Raw genomic sequence first — 8989 nt, forward strand, 5'->3', positions numbered from 1 at the left:
TTATTATATGATGGGAGGAATTTCTTTTCTGGTCCAGTCTATTTGGAGTTCTGTAGGCTTCTTATATGCTTATGGGCATCTCTGTATTTAGGTTAGAGAAGTTTTCTTCTATAATTTTATTGAAGATATTTACTGGCCCATTACATTGGGTGTCTTCTATACCTATTATCCTTAGGTTTGGTCTTCTCATTGTGTCCTGAATTTCCTGGATGTTTTGGATTGGGAACTTTTTGCTTTTTCCATTTCTTTAACTGTTGTGTCAATGTTTTCTATGGTGTCTTCTGCCCCTGAGATTCTCTCTTCTATCTCTTGTATTCTGTTGGTGATACTTGCATCTATGACTTCTGATTTGTTTCCTAGGTTTTTTTTTTATCTCCAGGGTTGTCTCTCTTTCTGATTTTTTTATTGTTTCTATTTCTAGTTTTAGATTCTGGATGGTTTTGTTCATTTCTTTCACCTGTTTGTGTTTTCCTGTAGTTCTTTAAGGGATTTTTTTTTTCTCTAAGGGCTTCTAGTTGTTTACCTGTGTTCTCCTATATTTCCTTGAGGGAGTTATTTATGTCTTTCTTAAAGTCCTATATCATCGGGCTGGCGAGATGGCTCAGCAGGTAAGAGCTCTGACTGCTCTTCCAAAGGTCCTGAGTTCGGATCCCAGCAACCACGTGGTGACACCTCTTCTGGTGCATCTGAAGACAGCTACAGTGAATTATGCCAGAGCAAGTGGTGCCAGAGCAAGCAGGGCCCAAGTGAGCGGGGTCCTGAGTTCAATTCCCAGCAGCCACACAGATGATAGCTCACAGCCATCTGTACAGCTACAGTGCACTCATACACAAAAAATAAATAAAATAAATCTTAAAAAAAAGTCCTGTATCATCATCATGATAAGTGATTTTATATCCGAATCTTGCTTTTCCGGTGTGATGGTGTGTCCAGGACTTGCTATGGTGGGAGAGTTGGGTTCTGATGATGCCAAGTAACCTTGGTTTGTCTTGTTTATTTTCTTACACTTGCCCTCCTCCCACCATCTGGTTATCTCTAGAGCTACCTGCCCTAGATAAATCTGACTGGAGCCTATCCTTCCTGTGATCCTGGTTGTGTCAGAGTCAAGCTGTCTTTGTGATCCTATGATTCTGGGATCCTGTGATCCTGGGCTTGTCAGAGCACCTGGGAGTGGAGCTTCCTGTGAGTGTTGTGGGACTGGCTGCAGAGTTTGCACCCAAGGACTGCTCAGGGCATTGGCTGACCCAGGCAGACTGGAAGCAACCCGAGCCACTCTGCTGGTGGAGTTCTTGTGTTCCTGGGTCCCGCTGGTCCCATTTACTCCCGGTGTTGGGACAGATGTTGTGTCTTCCTCACCTCTGATCCTGGGTATGTTAGAGCACCTGGGAGTGGAGCTTCCTCTGGGTGTTGTGGGACTGGCTGTGGAGTTTGCACCCAAAGTCTGCCCAGAGCACCGGCCCAGACCAGAAGCAATCCTTTGTTTTGTTTTTGTTTTTTTGTTTTTTTGTTTTGAGACAGAGTTTCTCTGTGCAGTCTTGACTCTCCTAGAACTCGATCTGTAAGCCAGGCTGGCCTTGAACTCAAAGGGGCCTGCCTGCCTCTACCTAATTACCAAGTGCTGCATCCCATATAAGCATGCAGGCCTGAGCTTTTCTCACCAGGCTAGTATCAAGGATACACAGGATGGGCAGAGTGGGGCATGCAGGCCTAAGTAGTATGACCAGCTCTTCCACCTGATGAAGTCTTGCTGGTTGAGTCATCTTCCCTGAGGGACAGTCTTGGTACTGGCCCAGAGAAGGTTTAATAAATACTTCCTGATTACTAACGTCTGTGACCTCATATGTTATAATTTCCCTACTATTACAAACCCTCAATCTGACTGACCGTCACAGCCCAAGCCTAGGTATTTTGATGAAATAGGATGTAAGTTCCTACCATAGAAAATGATGGGAGTGACTTGCCTTGTCATGACATTTTGTAGAATAGTTGACATGGACACATTGTATTTACTTCTGGCTTCCCACAAAACCCTCTCAATGTCTTTGCAAGCCATCAAATTATAACAATATTGTAGCTGCCTTTTGATAGGCTATACTCATGTGTGTGAGAGTGTGTGTAAGTGTATGTATGTATGTGTGTATGTGTGTATGTATGTATGTATGTGTGCTGGTACACATGTGTAAACGGTTGCCCATGTACCCTAGTCTGTGGTAACCCACAGCAATGGTGGGTCTTACTCAATTGCTTTCTACCTGGTGTACATTGAAACAGGCTCTCTATCTGAACCTGGAGCTCACCACTTTGGCTAATCTGACTATCCAGCTTGCTCCAGGAGTCCATCTCTGCCACCAGCCCTGGAATTATTGGGGCGGGTCGGGTCAGACCCTTCCAGGTCTTATGTGAATACTGGTGATCTGAATTCTGCTCCCTAACTTGTGTGGTAGCGCTTTAACCAGACTGCTTCCTCCTCACCTCCTGTGCTTGGGTGTAGAGATTGTATATATGCAGTTCAACCCAATGAGTGTGTGCATTCATCTGGCATCTATCCTATGCCTGACACCACAGACATGAAGCATGAATTAAAATACCAAGTCTGCTTTGAATGGAAGTAACAACCTTTTGTTGTTGTTTTAGTACTGAAAACTAAACACAAACAGACAAGGGTACTTTTAGCTCTTCCCCCCAACCCTGGATCCAAAAACCATAGGTTATACTTGCTTTTGAGAGAGAATAACCGTTATCTAAGGCTTCTCCTTCCTTTGGAGGGACTTGGCCTCATGGTCAACCTTTCTTTCATTGTCAAGTTCATATTCAACTCAATCCACAGTCCTTTCTTTATCTCCCTTTCCTATGCTTTTTTTTTTGTCCTTCATTCGTGCAGTTAGTCATCACCCAATTTAACAGATACTCAGTGACGGAAACTCTAGGGCAAGCCTGTCTTCTAGATTAGAGACATAAGGGCATGTAATACATTCTTGGTCTCTGACTTTGTGGAGCTCAGTTTGTGACTGAAGTCACACATTTAATCAGGTTCCTCCTCACCACTGTCAACTGTCCCAGAAGAGTGGCTTTCTATTCATTTCTCCATACGCTTTGGGCCTCAAAGCTGTTCTGAAATAGCCACAGAAGTCAGTAGTAGCTTCCCAGTTGCCAAATGGTCAAGCACCATGGCTCCCCAACCCCTTTCCCTGCGTTCAAGACCTCATTCAGCAATTGCCACAGGCATCCGTTCATGGAGACAGACACACGTCCCCTGGGTCCTGTTTCTGTTACACCACGCACTAGCTATGTGGCCTTGGTGAGTCACATAACTTCTGAACCATAGTCCACCTGGAGACTCTGTCAACTAGAGTGAAAATGTCTATATACCTATACACTATGAGGATTAAATGTGCTATTACAGATAAGTTCCTGGCATATGATAGACAGTAAACAAATGTTAGTCATCTTACTTTGAACAGCACGCTGTGTCCTTGGCTTCTTGCTTGTTTCTCAGACAACTTAAGCTGCCATTTCTTTGATCATTGTTTATCTTCCCTGCCTCTCTGGATTAAGAAAAATATGATTATTTATTTATTTATTTATTTATTTATTTATTTATTTATTTATTTGGTGTCATTCAGAATTCTCTTATCAAAAATCTATGAAAGGCCCAGAATTTTCTCTTTGGAGAATCTACTCCTTGCCACCATCAGCTCCACTCTTCATCCCCAGTTTTAGTTGGTTTTGCAGAGCAGAGCTGAGCTATATGACTCATGCCTGACCAGTCACAGACTTCTGTTTTTCTAGACAAAGAATAGTTGGTTCCAGAATAGGCACAGGACTCCTCAGAGTCATTAAGACTCCATGAGACCTCTGCTGAGAGTTCTGAGAGTAAAAGAAGCATTGCTTCCTTGCTTGTATGTGGTAAGATAGAAGAAGTTACCGTGGCCACCTGGCTACTCTGAGTTCACACAACTCATGAATGGTGCTAAGTGGAGGAGTGGGGAGAGAAAGAGGGCATCTGGTGATACTGTTTAGGCCCCCTAGATCTAGACATGTTTTCTGGTATTTACCAGCAAAGAAATTTTAACTGAAACAGAAATATGCAGACACTCACTTGTCCATGCATCAGAGGTTTATTGTGTGCCTGCTGTGTGCTGGAGTCTATGTTAAATTGGAGCTATGATGGCAGGCAGGGCTTATTCTCTGCCTTTGAAAAGCTGACGATTTAGTAAGAGAAAAAGAAGTAATTCACAATACAGTGCTACTGAAACTATAGAAAGAGACTGTGGTGCCCTGAAAGAGGACATTTGAAGAAGGGCCAGCAACAATGATGGATGGCTTTTTGGCTCTTGTGTGTGTGTGTATGTGTGTGTGTGTGCATGAGCACTCAGAATATATAGAAATCAAAGATACATACATAGTCAGGCAAAGGGGAGACAAGTGTTGGAAAGTGTTTCCTGCAGTAGGATAATGGTGAGTGAAGAATCAGGGAAAACCAGAGTCGAGGCAACTTGTGGAGGCTTTTCCATAGTGTGGCAGAATGCTAAGACTGTAGAGGTAAGCAAGAGTTCAATCCAGAAAGTAGTTATCAAGTTCAGGGGTCTCGGTGTCAGAGTGAAAGGCCTGCAGGAGAGGATTGTATAGAAATGGTCACTCCTGCTGCCTTCACAAGCGTGGCACCTACTCCAATCCATGCTGCTTCTAGAAGTGGTCCAGGCACAGAATGCTGTTCCTCAGCCTTCTGTTCTGAGCTCCAAGGAGGGGACTCCATGTGGATGCTGTACATCTTCAGGAGAACCTCCACCTTCCTTCCTCCTCCCTCCCTCTTCCCAGATTCAGAGCAGGAGGATTGTCATCTTTCCAGTCTCAAGCTTTAAAGTCCTGAGTCATCCTCACTTCTTCCCTTCCCTTCGTGATCCTCGGTTGTTGCCAAATCACAGAAATTCTATTTCTAGGGTGTCTCCATTTTTATTTGTACCGAAGACCTGCTTTTTTCCAACTCCCCAGGAAGTTTTCCCATTTTTCTTCTTCTTTCTGAGCTGGTTATATGACCAGGCATGCTCTCCTTCCCAGAACCTTAAGTTCCCCCTGTTCATATCTTTGTGTGACCCCCTCTCCATAAACAGATGGAGAATCTACTCCATAAATGGCCTCAAAGGTGATGGACTGCAGTTTCCACAGTTACATGGTCTTTTGTGTTGTTTTTCAAGACAGGGTTTCTCTGTGTAGCCCTGGCTGTCCTGGAACTCATTGTGCAGACCAGGCTGGCCTTGAGCTCAAAGATTTGCCTGCCTCTGTCACCCAAGTGCTGGCATTAAAGGCGTGTGCTACCACTGCCCAGTTACATCATCTTAATATGATGCATCTTGTTAAGAGATTTCTTCTAGACTGTCTGGAATGGTGGTTCCCAATCTGTAGGATGGGATCACTTTGGGGGCAAATGGACTTTTTACAGGGTTCTCAGATACCCCGCATATCAGATATTTACATTATTATTAGTAACAGTAGCAAAGTTATAGTTATGAAGTGGCAGTGAAATAATGTTATGGTTGGCGGTCACCACAACATGAGGCACTGTATCAAAGGGTCGCAGCATTAGGACATATGAGAACCACTGCTTTAGAGCCTTCCCCGCATGTTTGATGGTATAAATAGACATACCTGGAAGACCACCTGGCAAGAGACTGAGTAGTCTCTGGAGTTGATGACCATCTCCAGTCAAGAACCAGTCACAAGACAAGGACTTAAGTCCTACAGCATTAAAGAAACAAATTCTGCTAACAACCTTAGAAGCAGGCATAGTACCTGTTGAGCCTCCAGATGGAAGACAGTGGTAGCCAACCTGATTAGCCAAGCCTCTCTGCATGGCTATGCAAAGAAGCCAATTAAAGTATGTGCAAACTCCTGGTCCCCTGAGAACTATGATAGTAGAAGCAGGAAGCTAACATTTTATGCAGGAGTATTGCAGTGGCCTGTTTTCACTGTCGAGCAGAAGTTAACTGCATGTGTACTGACCACTCCCCCTATGTCCTGTTAGAACACTAATCGTGATTCAGATAGAGTCAGACCCTCTGTATCTAAAGATGTTCAACATCTACACACCCAACCAACCACAGATTGAGAAAATAACTCTGTAAACCCCAAGTCCCAGAGAGTTTCAAAAGCAGAGTTTGTATTTGCTACATAGTGAGCACTAACCAATGTACCACATGATTGAAGTGGCATAGCGACATAACCTTCTGTAGCCTCTGGCCACCCCTCATGTCCTGTTTCTGTTCAGCCTTTACTGGCTTGTCTGGCTTACTGTTCTTGTACTGTCTAACTAGTTATACCCATGGTGACTGGCCATATTGAATATATATAGATTTCTATGTCGTAGTTATTATCTAAGCAACAGATTCTATTTGCTTTCCTTTGTTGTGATAAACACTGTGTTGGTTTGAATATGCTGCGTGGCCCATGGGAAGTGCTACTGTTAGGAGGAGTGGCTTTGTTGGAGGAAGTGCGTCACTGTGTAGGCAGACTCTGAGTGCTCCTAGTACTCAAGCTCCTCCCATTGAGAAAGAGTTAGTCTTCTCCTGGCTGCCTTCTGATCAAGATGCGGAACTCTTGTCTCCTTTTCTAGCACCAAGACTGCCTGATGCTGCCATGATGATAATGGATTAAACCTCCGAAACTGTAAGCTAGCCCCAATTACATATTGTTCTTTATAAGAGTTGCCTTGGTCATGATGTTACTTCACAGCAACGGAAACCCTAACTAAGACAAAAACCATGATCAAGATCCTTGATGGACAGAAAGGGTTTATTTGGCTTACACTTCAACATCATAATCCTTCTTTCTCCCTTAGCTAGGAATCCTTAAAGTCCCACCTCTGTCCAGACTGCCCAGCCATTGGCTGTCACCATCTTTATTTACCAATCAGAACCAACTGAGGGCAGGGTCCCTGAGTGTCTTGAGTGTGGACACTCGTGTGAGCAATTTTGGGGACCCAAATTAACATAAAAACATAAGCCACTACACAGGCATATATGGGCTATATGGAAATATTATGTTATTTTGTATAAGGAATTTAAGTATCTGCTGATTTTTGGTATCCATGATTTAGGAAGTTCTTGGACCAATCTTCCTTGATATTGGTAGACAATGGTATTGGGTATGCATGTGCTTCAAGGACTTCAACTTCTCTACCCAAAGGGGCCAAGCCAATCTTATTCAGACATCAACTTCAACTCTACCAATGACACTTGCATTCAAGGAAGGGGGTAGAAAAGTAGAATGGACTATGATCGTCTTTTTCACTAAGGACAAATTTCAAAAGCCACACCCAGCAGACCTTTTCTTAAGTTTCATGGGCTGCAACTTGGTTCATGGTTTCAGCCTCAGGTGATATCTTCCAAATGTGGTCTGTAAGCCAGTGGCATACTGGGTTTACATGGTCTTTACTAAATGGTTGATCTCAAGAAAAAGTGGATACCGCCAACCTCAGAGGAAACAGGAAATGGTCTACCTAGGGTGACATTCCATTCCCAAAGCAGAGGGGGTAAGACTCTCTTGTTTTTCTTTCCCATCAGCCAGGATTAAGATTGTCATCACAATTAGGTGATGGAGGGAAAGTGAAAAGAAGACAAGAAGAAACAGATGTGCACTCCATAAGGACATTAATAGCGTTTTGCTAAATTAAAGTATGATTATATAGTCATTATGCACAAAATTTTAATGGATTTTTAAATGCTCATAGCCCAGAAGCATTCTGGGAAGTAAGCAAAACATTAATTGTGCTCTACCCCCCACCCCCGAAGAAGTATACAGCCTGTGAGAGAAAACAGTCATTTTGCTAAAATAATTTTAAGGACAAATGAAGACTACTTAATGAAATGTAGCCATAGTTTCAGAAGAAAGTGGTATATTTTGTATCTATAATTTGGAACTGGTAAGATTTAAATGATGTATACACAGGTGACATTGAAAATCATGACTTAAGTAAGGTCCAAATAGAGCGTCCTTGCCTTGGCAAGATTTATTTTATCTTGTGTGGACTTTTAGAATAGTCCTTGGGTGAGAGATAATCTGACTGGGCAAACATAGGGGGTACATCCATATTGTGGGCTTGTTTCCCCTGGGTTTGCCAGTAGGCATGTACTATTCCTGGCAGAATGTGTGTTACCAGCAGCCTGGTTGGGACTCAGCCAACAAAAGAACCATTTTCCAACCTTAGACACAAGACACTATCAATCCGTCAAGACAGTCTACATTCCCCTCCTTTCTCTGCCAGATTTAGAGCAAGAGAGAGGACACAGAAAGAGGCCGCTGAAACTGAAATGAAATGAGAAGACAGAAGCTAAGGATGTCATGATGTGGTATAGTGGCCATGTGATGATGGTCAGAAAGCTTGAGGGAAGCAGAGCAAAGCACTTACTACCCCACCAGTGGGACCTAGCAAGTTTAATGTTTTCTTATTTAATAATTACCGAATTAAACCACCACATTGCGATATGCCTCCAGTCCCTGCTCGTTAGTCACAGTCCAAGGCTTATGGCTACTCATCAAGGACTGATTCAATGTGACTGCATACATCGTTACACTCCTCTCACCCGTCAAACCAATCAGTGCAAATAGTAAAAGCACCGAATCACGTTTCTTCTGTGATTCAATAACGTGAGCATCTTCTATATAGGCACAGTGCAGGTTGGTGAGTCAGAGGAAAGCCTTGGAGGGGGAAGAAGGGAGTGGGAAGCTCACGGTGGTAGAAATGAGATCCCAGTCTCCATTCTAACACATCTGAGGCACCAGAAAGGTTCTTTTTTTTTTTTTTTAAGATTTATTTATTTCATGTGCACACTGTAGCTGTATAGATAGTTGTGATCCTTTATCTGGTTGTTGGGAATTGACCTTTTTTTAGTACCCCACTCACTCTGGTAGACCCCACTTGCTCTGGTGTAGGATACCGACCAGCAGCTTCCTACTAGCGTGGGTTTCCACGAACCGGGAATGTGGGAGACCT

The sequence above is a fragment of the Mastomys coucha genome, unplaced genomic scaffold, assembly GCF_008632895.1.
Source record: "Mastomys coucha isolate ucsf_1 unplaced genomic scaffold, UCSF_Mcou_1 pScaffold14, whole genome shotgun sequence".
Taxonomy (NCBI): Eukaryota; Metazoa; Chordata; class Mammalia; order Rodentia; family Muridae; genus Mastomys; species Mastomys coucha.